The sequence below is a fragment of the Serinus canaria genome, chromosome 4A (assembly GCF_022539315.1).
Source record: "Serinus canaria isolate serCan28SL12 chromosome 4A, serCan2020, whole genome shotgun sequence".
Taxonomy (NCBI): Eukaryota; Metazoa; Chordata; class Aves; order Passeriformes; family Fringillidae; genus Serinus; species Serinus canaria.
In genome coordinates, this window is record NC_066318.1 from 5644473 (window position 1) to 5663519 (window position 19047).

Here is a 19047-nt window from a genome sequence, read left to right on the forward strand (position 1 = left end):
TCAGCTGAACAGCTCGGAGTTGTCTGACTGGGTTCCCTAGAATTTGGCCATTTGTGGCTCACCGGACTGAGAAAACAGGGAAAATCTGTGCTACCTCCAGCCCTGCTTCTCTCTGAGGCTGGAATCCTTCCCTCAGTCTCTGCTCTTCGGGGTTGCTTCAAGAGCTTCCACTGCAGCTGGGGGTCCTGCTCAATCACCAAAGGGTCCAGACCCTGCTCAGAGCGCAACCAGAGCACTTGGAATCACAGGGGTTGGGATTCCAGGTGGTTCCACGGGAGCATGACTCTCTGCTCCTGCAGCCTGTGTCCCTGGGGCAGAGCCAGCTGTGATCCCAGCCTGTGGGGATGCTGGAAAACAGCACCAGGGAGGGAGAGAAACCCCAGGAACTGACCCAGGGCCTTCTGGAAAAGCTGGATCCCTCCTCCCATGGCAGGAGTTAATGACTCTCCTGGCAAATATCACCGGGAGCTTGTCAGGAATCCTCATGCTCCCCTGAGCTCCGCTGTGTTCCTGCTCTTTTCCATTAATTTATTTTTGGCTCTGGAAATTGTCTTTTAATTTCTGCACCTTTGTTCTCTGTCTGGGAGGTCTGGGGGCTGCCTCATGCTCCTCAGTCACATGCTGGTGAGGCAGGGATGTGTCCACTGGGAATGGGGATGCAGAATCCCGGTCCTTGGAACATCTGAGGACCTGTTCTTGCTGCCACCTCTCCAGGGAAAGCTCCAGAGACGCTTGGCCCTGGTGCCAAGGGATGCAGGAAAGCTGTCCCTGTGGAAGGACTGGGATCCAGGAGTGCTGGAGCAGCAAGGGGTTGGGATGCTCCTCAAGGATCACTGCAAGCTGCCAAGAGAAACCAGCTGGATGCATCCACTGCTCCCTTGCAGCCACTGCCATTCCAGGCCCAATCACCTATCAGGAGAAATAGTAATCCCTTATTAAACTCCAAATTCCAGAGCAGTTTGGGGCAGGGAAGGAGTGCAGAGGGAGGAGATGCTGGAACACCTCGGGCTGATGTCATTCCTTGCAGATGGGAGCAGGAGAAACACAATCCAGTTCTGTTCCCCCCCTGCAGAACAACAGGGAAAAATCCCCAAGGAAAGACTGGGAAAAGGGAAACAACAACAACCAACCCAAAGAACTCCAAACTGAGAGAGGAGGGGGGGAAAAATAGAAGAAAGGAAAAAAAAAAGGCCAGACAAACCCATTCCCCTGAAGTATCCCCTCAGTGTGGAACAGTTTTCCTCTTTCCCCACTTCCCCCAGCCCCAGCCGGGCTCCTGAAGCCATAAAATCAGAGTTTGTGGCGTGTTCAATCGATTATTCCCCGAACACCCCTGCTTTGGAGACAGGTAATTCATTTCAGCCCCTCTATGGCTATATGCAAAGAAAAAAAAATCCCCTTTCCCTTTTCCTTTCTTCCCATGCTGCTTCCAGCCCTTTCTCTGCCCCTTTGTTCCCTCCTCCCCCTCTCCCCCCTCTCCATGCCCCCAGACACGAGTGATTCCCAGGGAAAGGTGCAGCCATTCCCACAGTGAAACCCAAGGCAGGTAATGACTTTCTCACCCCATCCATACTGTTCCAGAAACTCCTGCCCCTCCAGCTGCATCCCTTTATTTCTGAGAGGCCAGGGGGAGGGGAGATGTGCCAGCCCCCTGTGATTCCCTCTCCTCCAAGGCCTCTCCATAAAAAATAAAGGAGGAAGATATAAAGAGAGCAAGTGTTTGCAGGGATAGAGTTTCCATGAGGTGGAGTGGTTGGGAAGCAGAGGCTCTTTGGTGTCCAGGAAGGAGCAGGTTCCTGACTCCCTGCTGTGCTCTCCATATGGGATCTGCAGGCAGGATGGCTCATCTGCTGCTGCCAGCCCTGGGGAAAACATCATGGAATCATCATGGAATGGTTTGTGTTAGAAAAAATCTTAAAGCTCATCTCATTCCTACCCCCTGCCATGGGCAGGGACACCTTCCACTAGCCCAGGTGGCTCCAAGTCCCATCCAACCCAGACTTGGACACTTCCAGGCAGCCACAGCTTCTCTGGACACTCTGTGCCACAGCCTCCCCCCCCAACAAAGGGAGCAATTTCTACCTAACATCCAATCTAAATATCCTCTTTTAGTTTAAAACCATTCCCCTTTTCCTGTGACCATCTGCCCATGTAAAAAGTTGAAAAAGGAGGAGCTGGATTGGGCACCCACTGGAGTTTGGCCACTTCCCTGGGAAGCCTGGGCTGCTGACGGTCCCAAGCTGCAGTGCTGGGCCCAGCCCAGCCCAGGCCCAGCTGCTGTGTCCAGCTTTGTGCCAGCTGCTCTCCCTGCCCTCAGAACTGCCACACCTCGGGGCCAAGGTCTGGATCAGGGAGAAGAAGGTTTAGGGCCTGGCATCTGGATGGAAACTGCTAGGTTTGCTGGGATCTGGTCTGTTCCAGCTGCTGGGAGAGCAGAGCTCTGGCAGCCCAGGGCACCCCAGGGTTCCTCTCCTCCCTCACCAAGCAGGGTCATGTCCGAGGGCTGCTCCTGACCCCGGGAGTGGCAGCCTGGGACAGATGCTCCAGGGACCAGGGCACCCCAGTTCCCGTTCCCAGTTCTCTGTCACTCCCTGTGAATGATCTTCACAGAGCTCTGGAAATCTGAGTGTGGAGGAGCAGCTTTGGAGGGCTCTGGAACACGGTTTATGGGATTACACCTGGGCTCACCTGACTTCACAAGGGTTTTCATCCTAATGCCTGCTGGCTTCCCAAGAAAAGAGGAGATTACCCAGCACTGACAGCTTTGCTGGCAAAGCCTCCTGCACTGGGAGACTCTTCCATGAAAACAGAGGGTGCAGGTGCTGCCAGCCCACAGCCCTGGGCTGGGAATTCAAGCACGAGCATGTTTCTGTCTGAGGAATCCAAGGGCAGCAGGAATATTTTGATCAACAAGCCCTAAATTTGTTGTGAGGTATTTCAGACCAAGGTCAAAGCTCATCAGTGCTCCCTCCCCACTCTGGCTACTCCTACTCTTCCCTGTTCTCCTCCAAAGGACTGCTCCTGGATCAAAGCCTGTCTGACCTTTTTCCATGTGCTGAACTTTTTCATGTTCCCCACTCTGCTCTGGCAGCCCCTCAGCTGCTCCCAGCCCTGGGCCACTGTCACAGACCTCCCACTTCCCAAAGAAACCCAACAAAGCTGGGCCAGAGGAGCAGCTGCACCCCTGGTTTAACTGGGAATGAGGAGCCCATGGCAGAGCTGGCAGCAGCATTTCCCCTTCCCAGAGCCTGGGGTGGCTCTGCAAGGCTCAGGGGCCACTGGACTTTGAAGGGTCTTTGGTCTTTGCTGCTCAGGAGCCATCCCAGCTCCTGCTGGATTTTCTGATGGAACTCTGCAAGACTCTCGTGTGCTCCTGGAAATCTTCAGCAGCTCTGCCCAAGGCGAATTCCCACCCAGATAAACAGGGATGCTGAGGAAGGAGCTGGCACCCTCTGAAGCAGCCCTTGAGGGAAAAGGGAACGTTGCTGACAGTTCTGAGGATGCCTGGCTCCCACACACTGCTCCTTCTGATTAGCTTTGAAACATATTTAATCTGGGGGATTCAGTTTATTCCTGCAGAAATCCCTCCTGCCTGGTGCGGGGAGAGCTGCGCCACTCCCACCCCCGAGGATCCCTGTCCCTGTCCTCCCCACACACCACCGAGATCTGCAGGTCCATGGGAAGGCCACCAGAGGAGGAGCTCTGGCTCTGGCTCTGCCCACGGGGACATGTGGGTCACGCTCAGCATTCCCTGTCCTGTGTGGGGGAAAGGAGTGGGAACTCCCTTCTGGCAGCAGCAAAACCCGGATCGGTGTCGAGCTCAGGGAATAAATCCCATTGCAGAACTCACCAAAGACTTTCCTGCTTCCAGCAGCTCCCAGTGCCTGCCATGAAGCACGGCTTGTGTTGACTGGAATGAGGACAGACCTGTGGGTTCCTCATGGTTGTGGCACTGGGGAGGTTCTGTTTTCCAATGGCATGAGTTAAACACCACCGTGGACCCCAAGGTCTGACTCCTGCAAGGACTAAAGTGGGATGAGCTGCTCCCACTTTATTTTCTCTAACATTGAGCATTTTCTCTACCAGCTGCACACAACAAAAGCATTAACTAGGCAAAGAAAATTGGCCTGGTGGTGTCAGGAACAGGAATTTCCTATTCCCTGAATAGAGTGTGGAGCTGGGCCTCAGTCTGGGCTGCAGCTCCTTCCTTGCAGTGACCTGTGTGACAGCTCTGCCGAGCTCTGGGGTCCCTTCTTGCCATCCCACAGTCCCATGTCCCTGGCTCCCAGCCACCAGCCTGGCTCAGCTGCTGCCAGTGAGCTGGGATGCTCAGCTCGGCTCAGCTCAGCTCAGCTCATTCAATGGTAATTTCCCGTGAGGAGCTCCCAGCTCTCCCATTTCTCTTCCCACCAGCCCAGCCTTTGGCTTAGACTTGCAAATGACAAATTAGGCTTTTCCCTCTAATTCCAGCTTCCCTGGCATCCTCCACCGGCACAGAAAGCAGCAGGATCTGAGCAGGCAGCGGGAGGTCGGCGTCTCCTCTGCTCCGGCTCCCTCCCCCTGCCTTAATTGCAGCCTAACGTGGGTTTGAGGTGTATTAAACACACAAATTATCCTGCAAAGCCTCGGGAAGTGCTGCTTCCCCAGGCCTCTAATGGGAGCTGACGGAGCAAACAGAGGAGCTGTTAACGGCACGGCTTTGTCTGGAATGGCCCTGGCGAGTGATCCCCGTGCGGGGCTGGCACCGGGGCTGGCACCGCGTCCCTCCATCGTCCTCGCCGCGGTCCCAGCGCCGGGGCATGGCGGAGAACCAGGGGTTCTTGGCAAAGGCTCCCGCAGTTGCACCTGCGCTGCCGCTGGAGCGCTGCTGATGGATTGGAGGGAGTTCAGAGGAGAAGCAGGAGCACAATCAGGGAGCTGCAGGGCAGGATTTGTACGGCGACTTGAAAGGGGCGGCGTGACGGCAACGAGAACAAGCACTCGAGCACGCCGAGGTTTAATCTCGGGCTCAGACAAAGCTGACGCGGACCAGGAGCAGACTGAACACTCTCACGAGGGAAAATTCACCTCCACCCACAGCGGGAGTGACAGAGCTATCGGGAGCCTCCTCCGGGAAGGATGGAAAGCCACCAGGAGCCTCCTCCGGGAAGGATGGAGAGCCACCGGGAGCCTCCTCCGGGAAGGATAGAGAGCCATCGGGAGCCTCCTCCGGGCTCAAACCCCGAGAACGGAGGGAGGGAGAGCCAGGGAGGGGTTCAGGTCAGCCCACGGGCTGTAACGAGGGATGGAAAAGCTTGGGAATGAGAACAGGAAAACACGAGCTGAGCAGCAGCACAGGGGTCAGGGAACGTCGCTATCCCGGAGCAGGAGGGATAACCCGGTGTGTCCTAACCTGGATTTGATCTCTCTGCTCCCAGCTCTGCTCCCAGCCAGCTCTCCGCGGAGTAAGATGAAGCCCAACAGCCTAAATAAAGCCCAGCCTAACACAGGTGAAGGCACTGGGAGGGACAGAGGTTTGTAGGGAAAATCTGCTCTCTGTAGCCCAGTGAAGGGCAGCCACTCTCTGGGTGCCCATGGAAGCAGACATGGAATGTTCTGCCCAACAAGAATCCAACACATCAGGGAAATGGGAAGGGAAAAACCTTATTTTCCCAGCTCTCTCATCTCCAGCTGCACCAAGGACTAGGGGGAAAAAGATAAATGAGGATCCAGGCAGAGGGATCAGGGCACGGCTGAGGGCTACAGGAAGATTTAGAGCCTTGAAGTCCAAAGGCAGGGCTGGATCATCACACGGGGAAAGAAAAATCCCTGGGAGTGGAGATCACATTAAACAATGTGTTGTAATAAGTGTTTTATGCTTTAGAGGAGGAGAGAGAACAGTGAAATCCCCTGTAAGAGCTAATTACTGCAAATTCCTTTTCAATAAAACAAGACAAAAAAAATCCTTTCTTAACGGAAAAATCCATTTAAGGCTCAGCTGAGGTAACCTCAACTCACATCCTGGAGCAGCGTTCCTGGGAATCAAACGGGATTTAACTGGAGCTTGGCATGACCAGCCCAGGTCCTCAGGGAGCCCAGGTGTTGGGGTGAAGGTCTGCAGGGAGAGGGTGATTTCTGGGCACCAAAATCCCAGGGGAAAGGCTTTATTGCACTGGTGGTCATGTGGAAAGTCACCGTGAACTTCTTTGGGAGGATGTGGCAGGGATTTTAGGAATGGGAATGGCAGGACCTCACAGACACCTCTGCTCTGGGGGCCAGGTGAGGTTGTCCTGGCACCTTCCCAGCAGTTTCAGGCCACTGGTGATGTGTGACCACAGAAAGGGACAGTGGCATGTCCCCAGCCTGTGCTATTGCCTCCCCCAGTCCCACACAACCTCTGCCGCCTCTCCCAGTCCAACCCAATTAAAATAAAATAAAGCCCTGGATTGGGAGAGGATTTGCCTCTGTCCCTGACACTCTGCATTTCCTGCCATTTGGAATGGGGCCACTTTGGTGGATTTCTTGCACATGGGAGCAATAGATTGAATTACAGCGATGTCCAGTGCTGAGCAGAGAGACATTTCTTTTCCACATGTTCCTGCAGCTGCGTGACCCCAGGAAACCCAACGGTGGGGTCTGTCTTGGAGACAAATAGGGATTGTTTTGTGTCCATGTGGAAATGTTCCCTCCCCCTTGGCTCCCCCTCTGTGTGTGAGTGTGGAGGGGGGGGATCATTCCCCACCAGACACGTTCACATCCCAAACAGCACAAACTCAGGATATTTCTCCACTACAAACCCACAGGGTGGGAATGCAGCTCAGGAGCCCCCGACAGGAGAGCTGTGGCTACCCAGGGAAGGGTTGGGAGGCTCCTGACAGAAGACAAATCCACAGCTGGATGGGGCTGCCATGGATTGCTCCATGTGGTCAAGGAGGCACCTCTCCCTTCCCCACCACCAGCCTGTCCCAACACTGCTCAGACTGGGACTGGAGGAGGAGGACAGGCAAGGAGGGGATGGAGGATGCTCACGGGAGTGGGATGCTCCTGTCAGTGGGATGTTCTGGGCAGTGGGATGCTCCTGTCTGTAGGATGCTGTGGTCAGTGGGATGCTCTCAGCAGCAGAATGTTCTGGGCAGTGGGATGCCCTGTGCAGTGGAATGCTGGCGGCAGCAATATCCCTGAACCCTCCCTGCTCAGTACCTAAATGTTGATAAGAGTTGGGGCTGTCATGAAAATAAAAACAGGGTGAAATGGATTTCTTTTTTTATTTGTTTTGCCTTAAATAAAACTGTAGGGTAAAGAGAACTGTTTGTAGGGTAGGAACTTGTTGGAGATGGAGCATCCCTACCCAAAGATGTCCTTCCCAGCCAGATCTCCCAGCTGCTGCCTGAAATCTGGATCTCCAACAGCTCACTTCCCAAGCAGCAGCTCAGGCAAAGCCCAGGGAAGCCTGGGGCAAGGTCTGGAGCCTCCCAGGGAATCAAACACTGCTGGACTCCAGTGCTGGCTCTGGGGTGATGTGAGGTCAAGGAGCACCAGTGCCTTCAGGTCCTGCTCCCACATTGCTGCAGGTGCCAAGCTCCAGCTAAAGCTCCTCAGCCCCGTGGGGATCCAGCAGCATCCAATGGCATCCACAGCATCCAATGGCATCCACAGCATCCAACAGCATCCACAGCATCCAACAGCATCCACAGCATCACCACTGGGATCAGGGAGGCTGATGGGATCCCCATGGACCGTGGGTGAGCAGGATGAGGAGGGCAGGGAAGATCTGGCTGGATAAGGAGCTGAGCTGCTTCACATTCCGGGAGCCTGAGGCTGTGGATCAGCTGCTGAGCCCTGGGAGCTGCTGGGGGAGGAGCCTCTGGCTCTGCTAAACCTGGCACAGCACTTGCAGCGTGGCTATAAATAGGAGTTTTAAGCACAGCAATTAATCACAGAGTGCTACTGTCCATGGGCTGGGCTGGATTTAACAGGGATGTGAGTCTGGCATTCCCTGGATTTACCAATCCAGCCTCTCTGGACAGACATGGCTTTGGGGATCCTTCCAAGTGGCACTTTGAGCTGCAGTGTGTAGAGCTTGGATTGTAGTGGTTTAACAAGTGACCAGGCACCAGCTGAGCTGCCAAAAGCATCGTGGTTCACTGGCAAGTGTGACCCTCGAGGGCTGGCATTGGCAGCAGGGTCAGCACAGATCCCTTGGCACTGGCAGATGAGGAGCAGGAGGGTCACAAGCAGTGTCAGCCTGTGGAGGTCCAGCCTCTCCCAGCCTGGAAAGGGTGTGTCACCCACTGTGAACCCCTAGATATACTGGAATGGCTTTAAACTACAGGAGGAGAGATTTGGATGGGGTATGAGAAAGGAATTCTTCCCTGAGAGGGTGGGGAGGTGCTGGGACAGACTGTCCAGAGAAGCTGTGGCTGTCCCATCCCTGAAAGTGCCCAAGGCCAGGCTGGACAGGGCTTGGAACAACCTGGGATAGTGGAAGGTGTCCCTGCCCATGGCAGGGGTGGGATTGGATGGGATTTAAGGTCCCTTCCAACCCTAACCATCCTATGGCTGTGTGTGTCCCTGACCCTTGAGCTTCCTGCAAGTCCCAGCCCTTATTCCGAGCCTGGACCCACCAATAACCACCTCTGCATTCCCTGAAGAAGGGAAAGGCGAGTTCCTGCCGCAAATCAAAGCGGGGCAGGGCCCGCCCTGCTCTCAGCCCTTCCTTGGGTGCGTTTGGGGCCGTGCTCAGGAGGGCTCGGGAGGAGCCGTGCTGGCTCTGTCCTGCCGCGAAGTCACTTTTAGCTGCGGGTCCAGCAGGGCCAGATTGGGTTCGGTCTGTTGTGCAAAACACTCCGCAGAGCGCTCAATCTGTGCTCCCCCGCCTGACGAGAGAAATGCTAATTGTGTGAGAAGGAGCTGCCAAGAGCCCGCAGTATTCCCTGGAAAGGGGGGTTCTTGGGATTGTTCCCATTGTTCTGGCAGCTGCGGCACAGCCAGCCGGGCTGGGCACGGGAGAAGGGCAGGGGCGAGCGGCTCTCCCTGTCCGGAGCTCTCCCGTGGCACGGTATGGGCTCAGGGACCTCTGCTCGCTCCCTCCGGGATGGATCCTGCCTGAGCTGAGCGGGAGGGGCGGGCACAGCGTTTCTTCTTGGGCTGAAAGTGTCAGTTTTGCATAAAATATGAAGTGAAAATTCTTCTCTCTTCAGTTACTCCCTCGTCTGCCAGCCCGTGCTGGTGCCTGCATCCCGCTGCTTCCCGGCCTGGAGCCAGAGCTCCCCGAGGGCTGCAGGCAGCGGCATCTCCAGGGCAGAGGTGCTCGGGCAGGGACAGAGGCCACGGGACCTGTCCTGTGCTGGTGCTGGTTGTAGGACACAGGGTTTGTGTCTCCGGGGGGTGGTTCCTGCCAGGGATGGGGAGAGAAGAGGGAAGGGGATGGAGAAACCAGGAGAGGATTTCTTTGCAGAGACCCAAAACAGCAGGCAAGCATGCATATCACCAGAAGAAGCAGCTCCTCCGATCCTTCCCAGTGATCTGAGTAAGCTGGAAAAAAATAAAGTGGGAGAAATTATGGCTGTGGTTTGATTTATAACAGAGCAAAAGCCCCACATGGTGTGAAAATGTGGTGCTTTGCTGGGCTTTGCAGGAGAAAATCAAGGCCCTGTTTTGCAGAACCACAGAATCCCAGAGTGGTATGGATTGGAAACAACCTTAAAACTCATCCAGTGCCACCCCTGCCATGGACAGGGACACCTTCCACCATCTCAGGTTGCTCCAAGCCCTGTCCAGCCTGGCCCTGGACACTTCCAGGGATGGGGCAGCCACAGCTTCTCTGGAAAGTCTGTTCCAGCATCTCCCCACCCTCCCAGTAAATCATACTGACTTCTCCCTCGTGGTCTGGGAAACAAGCAGGAGCCTTGATGGATTCAGTGTTTTTCCCTCTCTGTCCTTCCTCACTAATTTGCAGCAAAGGAACCAGATAAAGTTTGATAACTTGGAAGGAGAGAGAGCGAGGGAGAAGCCGCCCTAGCCGCCTGCTCCCAGCGCTCCCCCCACTTCCAGGGGGGATAAATGAAGTGCTCTCCATTCCCTGCTCGTCTGCCACCCTCCAGTGAGTCTGTCATGGGCTCATCTGTGTCTAAATTAGCTGTGCACAGCAACGCCGTGTACAATTATTGCTGTCAGTCTTTGATCTGACCAGTTTATCTCATCAGCTTGTCGGGCTTCATTCTCCAGCCTTTCTCTCCTTGGTGCAGCCACCGGAGCTGCCTGGGCTCCCTTGGAAGAGGCTCGGGGCTCCCACGGAGATCCCGAGGGATTTATAAAAGCTTGCAGCCGGAAAAATGGGTTACAACAATCCTGGCAAGATGGAACGGAGCAGCAGAATTCCTGCCATTTCCAGGCTGTTCCTCATTCAGGACCAGGGAATGACCTTTTTTTGGGATTGGCACGTGGCAGGGGACCCGCTGCTTGCAGCGTGGTGACATCAGTTCCATGGGATTCTCCCGACAGCCATGCTTGACATTCCGGTTTCTGCTCATGGAAAAAGCATTTCCATTGTCTGGGACTTCTTGTACTCTCTTGCACGAGGGCTGCTGGGAAGGGAACCCCAAAGGGTGCAGCTGGGATGGATTAATTATGGATTCCAAGAATGGTCACCCCAGTCCTTTAAGCACCTTCTTCCAGCTCCAGGTGTCCCACAGCTTTCACCGAGGGGGAGTCCTGTGGGAGGGAGGCACCTGAGGCCATGGGAGATGCAGGGTGAAGGATGAGATACTGGGAGGGTGCCAAGCATCCCAAGGGATGCTCATCCCACAGCCAGGTGCCACAGGGCAATGGGCAATCCCAGTGCTGCCAGGCAGCACTGGTCACACAGCCCTGTCTAGGCCTGCTGCACATTCCCAAGGCTTCTATCCCACCTCTCAATTCCTGCTGCAACTTCCCAAGGCTTCTGTCCCCTGTCCCCAGTTTGTGCTGCCTGCCCAGCAGACCGTCTTCCCCAGAATCCTCTCCCCTCCCTCCTTCCCAGCTTCCCAGGGTTTCTGTGAGGCTTTAAAATTTCCTTTATTCTGGAAAAGCAGCGGGATGGACTTCTCTCCATCCTGGAGGTGCCACTCATCCTCTGCCACCACCCCAAGTGTGGCTCTGTGGCGTCGCCTCCCCAGCCTGGTGTCCCCAACCTGCTCATGGACATTGAGGACACATCCTCAGCCCCTCACCCCTCCTGCCTCACCCCCATCCTGCTGCTCTTTGATTTTTCCACTGTTGGTTGTGACTCCTGGATCCCCACATCGTTATCTTTCCTCCTTCACTCCCAGAAGTCCTGTGGGTTGGAATTCTGTCTGCTCCAACTCGTGAATATTCTGGACTCTGAAGTTACCCAGCTCCAGATGTTCTGGCCAGACCAGAGGAAAAAAAAAAACCCACCCAAAAAAGCCTCAGCATTAATAAAAACCTTTTGAAAATCCCGAGTCCTATTGCGCAGCAGTGACATCATATCCGTGAAATATGAGCTGATGATGTCACAGCTGGGAAATGAGGGATGATTGTTCCTTCTTGGCACACGCTGCTGCTCGGGCCAGACCTGTTAAATAACTGCACATGGCCCATAAATGTGGAGATTAAACCCAGGAGTTGGGAACGCAGCCCCCTGGGCACCTGGGCCACGGAGCCTGGTGGGGATGGGGGCGTGGGGAGGGTGCCAAGGGTGGGGAAGGGGTTCGTGTCCCAATTCCACTCCCAAAGGAGCAGGGGTTTGTCTCCCAACTTTACACCCAAAGATCGGAGAAAGGGTTTTTTTCTGCTCATTCTATTCCCAAAGATTTGGATAAAGGGTTTGTCTGCCAGTTCTGTTCCCAAAGCCTGGAGAAAGGGTTTGTGTCCCAGATCTGTACCAAAAGATGGGGAGAGGATTTCTTACCCACTTCACCCCCCAGATCTGGATGCCTTTGGATTTTGCTTCGCTTTCCTCCCCCTGCTCAATCCCGGTGGCTGCAGGGGACAGAGGAATGGCTTTCCAGGCTGTCCCTGTGACCCAGGACAGTGGGAGGACAGCAGAATGTCCTGAGGGAGCAGTGACAGCCCCTCTGCTCACAGACCCAGCACTGTCACCCTTCCCCACCCCACAACTCCCACAGCTGCCTGTGCCAGGCATGGAAAATCCCCATCTTTCACCCCCCTGAGAAGTGCTTATTCCTCAAATCCTTGGATTCACCCTCCTCACTCCCATACCAGGGCTGGCTGCAAACATTCCTGCCTGGGCTGGCTGGTCCCACAGCAGAGATTTGAGACATGGGAAGCAACTATCCATAAAATCCCAGCACTGGATCCCCCCACCTTCCCAATCCAGACCCTCCCTGGCACAGCAGGTTCTGTTATCCAAGCACTTCCCTCATCCACACATTCACTTCCCACATGTGTGCAGCCTCCTGATGAAGGAACACATTCCATGTCATGGAAAAGGGCTATTTTTTCCATCTAGGCCTCTCATTTAAGCTCCCAGCTGCATTTTTTGAGTTTGGCCTTTTCCCTCTTTCCTTTTTGGGCCCATTGTTTGTGCTGGGAAGGATGTGCCAGGCGGGAGGGGAGCGTCTGCCGAGGTGTCCATCAGGGAGATCCCAGGGGGTGGGATGTTATCTGGGAATTTAATAATCATTCTTGTTCTTGCTTGATCAAACCAGGAACATTTATTTATTTATATCCTCATTCATTCCTTAGGACAGGTTTTGATGGGACAATTTCAATTCCAAAAGTTGGGGGGAAAGAAAAAAAAAAAAAACCCACCTGCCTATACATTTTTTCAAGAAGATTTTGTTTTGCTGCTCCAAAAGTGAAAATTTCCTTGTCTTCTCACTTAACACAGGCTCACATTTCCAAAAATATGCCAATCATAACAAAAGAAGTGGAAGGAGGAAAGGCAAAGGCTGCAGCTGAGATAAAACGCCAGGACCAACCTGTGCTGACGCTGTTTTCCTTTCTTAGCTCCATGGAAAAGGTATTTTTATGTTTTAGCCCAATGCAGATTTTGTCTTTTTATTTCATTTGAAATCTGAATTTTCAGCAGGCAGGAAACTGTTTCTTTGACAGCTTTAATCAGAAATCAAAGATTTGATCATGCAGGGAGATGGAATTTCAACTTCAAAGCTCCGGCACAAGAGGTGGATGCAGGTACCCGTGTGCTGCGATGCCGTGGAAATGGGAAGGGTGATGGGAGGCAGCACTGCCCGAGGAAATTAAAGAGGGACACAGCACTGGGGAATGTTCCCAGCAATGAGAAGGGGCCTTCAAAAGGCAGGTGCTTAATTATTGTACAAACCACGGCAGCAAACAGCGATTGGAGCCCAAAACCTCCTCGCTGTGCAGCCACAGTGCCCAGGCAGGGCTGGAGGCTGGGAAGGGGGGATGTGCTGGCTCCCCTTTCTCCAGCTTCTTGGCAGCTCTGGGCTTGGAAACTTGGCTGCACCTAGCAGCCAGTGGCAGACATGTGGCAGGGGAATGGGGATAGCAGTGGCACCCACAGCCCGAGCCAGCTGTGGCCAGGGAGCAGAGCTGGAGCTGGGGCTGGTTCTGCAGCTGGTGCTGGAGTTGGTTCTGATGCTGGTGTTGGTTCTGGTTCTGGTGTTGGTGCTGGTGCTGGACCTGGTGATGGTTCTGGTTCTGATGTTGATTCTGCTGCTAGTCCTGGTGCTGGTACTGGTATCAATGCCAGTGCTGGTGCTGGCTCTGGTGCTTGTGCCAGTGCTGGTTCTCAACTGGGACAGGCACAAATTCACTTTTCCCCCTGGCATTTGTGTTTCTAAAACGAGTCTGAAGTAGCTCAGGATCACCCTGTGGGGTCCTTTCCCCCGGATTTTTTCCTATTGCAGACAGCTGGAGGCAGAAAAGATGGAGTGGAGAATCTGTCCCTTCCCTGTGGCCTCGGAGCACCCCCGGGTGGGGAGGTGGCTGCAGTGCCCAGCGAGGGGTCCCACAACTCCCAGGAGTGATGGGCAGCTCCTGTGCCAGAGGCTGCTCTTCCCATTAGGAACTGGATGGACTTGGATGAATATTTCCCCTGAATATTCCCTGGAGAAATAGTGGAAAACGGGGCCCCACATCCAGCACAGTGACCAGGAGCCACCCTTGGAGCCAGCCCTTCCCACGCCGGCTCCAACCAGGAATTTAATGGTTGTGAATGGAAAAAAGGCTTTGCTTGAATGATGTCCTTGGATTTGCTTTTCCAGGCTTGACTCACTCCCTGGAAGGAAAGTGGGGTGCCTGAATCCTGGGGATGTTCTGCAGACTTTGGAAAGAAAGCAGTCTGATCCATCCATCCATCCATCCATCCATCCATCCATCCATCCATCCATCCATCCATCCATCCATCCATCCATCCATCCATCCATCCATCACCTGAGAGCCCAGCTGCCCCAAGGCACAACGAGAGGGACCACAGGGAAGCACCTCAGAGATTCCCCGTGGATCCCCGTGCCTGCCAATGCCCTGGAAGCAGCAGCTGGCCGGGAATGACAGGGCAGGAGCTGGGCTTTGCTGCGAGCTCCCGGCACCTTGATGTCTGAACCTGCTGGTAATTAGCAGGAATTGGGCTGTAATTGCACCAGAGAGCGGCAGAGCTGGAGTGACCTCAGCAGCCGCTAATTCCTGACACAGAAGGACGATCTGGGGGCACCTGGAGCGCAGTTCGGAGCTGCAGCCCTTTCCCAGCCGTGATTAATCCCCAGGAAATGTTCTGTGGTCGGGCTATTACCACTCCAATCTGGGGCTGAAAATGAATCAGAGCCGCGGATGACTGTGGGAAAATTGTCACCAAACTTGGATGGCTTTGCTTTGTTTCACCACAAAACTCTTAACGAAGCATTGAAATGGAGATGGATTCTCTGCCTGGCCCCGACATTAACCCTTAGTGAGCCCAGCCAGGCTGCGGGGGAGCAATTCCACACTCCAGCGCTTGGCCGAGTGGAAATTCATTCAATCAAGACGGAGAGACGGAGGGAGTGTTAGGGATGAGCTGGCCTCTGCCTTGGCTCAGCTCCTGCCCTGCTCTCCCATCCTGCACAGAACCTGGGAGAGGGTTCCTGACGGGACAGGTTTGGGATTCTGGGAGCTCCCGGGGTCTCCTGCAGCCCCTCAGCTCCGATCCTGCGGTGTCCGGGTGCCTGTTTGGGACCATCCTCTCCCGGCCGTCAGTCGGGGGCTGTAATGAGATTCCTGGCAGCGCCGGTGCCTCTTACAAAGTCCTTCTGCAGGCACTCGCCAGCCCGAGCCACAAGAGCCTCCCCCCGCCGGCACTCGGGGCTCAAAGGGAGCTTTGTGAGGCACCAGAGGCTGAGCTTTCTGCCGGGGACAGGCGGCAGCAGGCAGCCTGCAGGCACAGCCCCATCCACGGAGCCGCGGGAAGGGAGCAGGAGGAGAGGGGACACGGGGGATGGGGACACCCCTGAACTGGGGTGGGAGGAAGGACTCGGGGTGGAGAGGGATGGGGTAATGGCACAGGGATGTAGGAGGGAACGGCTTCCCAGTGCCAGAGGGCAGGGTTAGATGGGATGTTGGGAAGGAGTTCTGCCCTGTGAGGGTGGGGAGGCCCTAGAATGGTTTTCCAGAGAAGCTGTGGCTACTCCTGGATCCCTGGAAGTGTCCAAGGTCAGGCTGGACAGAGCTTGGGGCAACCTGGAATAGTGGAAGGTGTCCTTGCCCGTGGCAGGCGGGTGGAATGAGATGGGCTTTAAGGTCTTTTCCATCCCAACCCACCCTGGGATCCCATGAGGACGGGACAGACTGGATCTCAGCATTGGGCACATGATGGGACCTGCATGGAGCTCAGCCTCACTGAGAGTCCGCAGGCAGGCTGAGCCTGGAGCCATGGAAACAAATCCATCCATGCTTTAGATCCCAGAGTGCCTGCCCTCTCAGCCGGGGAAGGAGCAGTGCCAGGCAGGGCTGCACACCCAGGACTGGGGGGAAATGTCAGGGATGGCAGGATCAGCAGGAACCCAGACCCTGGAGCTGGGAAAGAGCTGCAGCCTGCTCAGGGAACACAGTGCACTGAGGGAATTCAATTCTCTAATGGGTTTTTCATACATTTGTGGACGTAAGAAAACGTTTGAGGTAGAAAGAGGCAGAAATGTGCATGCACAGCCTCAGCTCTGAAATTCCATCTCCAAGCCAAGGTGTACATAGACATATTTTGAAGTGTTTTCATTTAAAAGAGTAAAAAAGAGCTCTGGAAAAGGAGTAAATTCTTTGGCTAATAGGATCCACAGGGAAACTGCATGAACTTAATAGCTCTGCAGGAAAATCTGCACAGCACCTTCCTAGAGAGGATCGTGGAGGGCACAGGGGAGAGGATGGGAGAGATGCAAGGCAAGGAGAGGGATGAGGTCACAGAAACCATTTGGGCCTGAATATCATGGAGTGGTTTGGGTTGGAAGTGATCTTAAATCACATCCAGTCCCACTCCTGCCATGGGCAGGGACAGTTTACACAATCCCTGGTTGCTCCAAGCTCTCTCCAGCCTGGCCATGGACATTTCCAGGGATGGGGCAGCTTCCCTGGGAACCTGTGTCAGGGGATGTCACAGGGTGCCCTGAATGGCCACAGGTTGTGGTTCTGTCCCCTTGTCCTGAGCACAGCAGAGCCCCAGGGAGGCTCCTGGCACCACCAATCCTGGTTTCTTAGGTGGAATTTGCCCTGTGGAATTTGCCTCGGTACCCTTGCACCTTGGCTAATGGGCTACAAACCCACATGGGCTGTGGCAGAGCTCAGCCAGGAGAGGGGGGAGGGAAGAGGAGAAATAAAATGAAGTGGTTTGAATTTTTTCAAGGAAGCAGAGATTTCTGTGAGTGGGAATGGGGCTGGAATGCTTTAGTAACCCAATCCAGTGCCAGGCCTTTTGCATGTGGGAAAAAGGGCCAGGAGTTTTGGAGACCTAAAGCCATCTCCTGCCTCAGCTCCTGGCACACCAAAACCTGGAAAAGACTTCCTGGAGCTCTGTGCTGCCTGCCTTGTGTTTATGGTACCTCCTTTGCACTTTGTGGTTTACATGGATTGCAATACACTGGATTTGAGGTGTGATCCCACTGCTGCTCGTGCTCCCCCTCTGGAGTCTCCTCTCTCTCTGTACACTCCTTTATATTTATGGACTGTGGGATCCTCACACTTGTGGTTTCTGTACCACACACTCAGCTCAGTGAAATGTTATTTAAAACGTGCAGAGCAGCTCGGGGTGTGCTGACAGTACCCCAGGATTGGAGGGGAAGCACTTTTCCATGGCAAGAGTGGGTTGGAGAGGAGAGGAGAGGAGAGGAGAGGAGAGGAGAGGGAGAGGAGATGAGGAGGAGGACGGAGAGGAGAGGCAGAGGAGAGGAGCAGGAGAGTGTTCGAGCAGGAGAGGAGAGAGAGGAGAGGATGAGGAGAGGAGAGGAGAGGAGAGGAGAGGTATGACGGAGAGGAGAGCAGAGAGGATGAGGATGAAGGGCGAGAGGAGAGGATCGAGAGAGAGGAATGAGGAGAGGCAGGAGGGAGAGGAGCAGGAGAGGAGAGGAGAGGAGAGGAGAGGAGAGGAGAGGAGAGGAGAGGAGAGGGCCTAGCTTGCCACCTTCCACCTGAGCTTCACCTCATCCATATCCCTCTGGAAAGAGGATGTGCCTGTCCCAGAGCACCTCCACTGAAGATTCCAGCTGGGAATGACAGCCCACATCACCAGTGTGATTCCATGATCCCAGCAGCAGCAGCTGTGAGCTCTGGGGCTGGATGCAGTAGGATACAGAACCAGCCCTTCCCATCTCTCCTTTATCCCAGCTAGGTTGCCACTGCTCTGTTTATTTGGTCATTTTTGGGAAGGGAAGAAGGCAGGGGGGGTCCAATTTTCAGCAGCCCATGACAGCATAATTAGGGAAATATAAATGAAAGAAAAACACACTCTAGAAATCCGGAGACTTTCACATATTTTCCCTGTTATTCCACCGCCCTGGAAAAATAAAAGCTACTCAGCAGGAACATTTATTAGCAATTAGGATCTCAGGCACTGGGGACAATTGGGGTAATTAAAGCTTCCCACAGCCTCCCGTGCCACCCCCTGCTCCCTGTGCTGCTTCCATGGGACTGGACACTGTGGATCTGTGGGAGCCGAGGCACCAACAGCATTCAGCAGGTCAGCAAGGCCAAAGCCCACAGATCATCCTCACCCTCTCCAGGTCAGAACATCAACAAATGAACAACATTCCCCCAGGGAAAAGAAAATAATGAAGAGGATCATGTGAAAAAGAGCAATAAAATCTTGCAGAAGAACAAGAAAATAGCTCAATTTTCTGTCTCTTCTCCTTTCCCTGCCCATCCTGACACTGGGAGCAGCTCCCTTGGAATGGAAGCTTTGCACAGGTACAAGAGGCAGAATCTCCAAGCTGAGCCTTATCTCAAGTGCCAAATTTGGGCTTATGTTAGTGTGAGGCTCAGGACTGGCTTTGCCATGGGGAGGATGTGTGGCTGGAGCAGGCAGGGTTTGCCAGGAAGGAATTAAGGTTGAATTCCCAAGGTGCTGTGGGGAGCAGGAACCTCCCTCACTGCCTCACCTGCCCAAAGAATAAGGGAAATACAGGAATAATTCAAGAAATTAGGAAGATGGACAGGCCTAATATCCACTGCCTTCTCAGGCAGGAAGATTCCCATTTTCTCTGGGATTTCTCATCTTGCTGCCATTCTCCCAAACCCACAAAGATCCAGAAAGATCCCAAAGTTTGGGTTTTGGTTTCACCAGGAAGCCTCTGCTTTATACCAGTAGTGCAAAGAGCTTTTAAAAAGCAACTTTTCATAGTGACTTTATTTCACTCCAGTATTGTAACATAACCCAATTTGAGTGAGGAACTCACAAACAGGGAATGCTGACGCTCATTCCATGACCAGCTCGGAATTTTCCTGCTGTGCTGATTCTTTGGGCTATTTTTGTCTTCTTTTTTTTTTTTTCCCCTTTTGCAAAGGTTTTATTTTGGATGAAACCGTGTTTTCCAGGAAGCAAAAATGTCATTATTATTTTCTTAATCCCTTCTAGCTGGGCTGATCCCAATGCCCGAATGCCAGGGATCT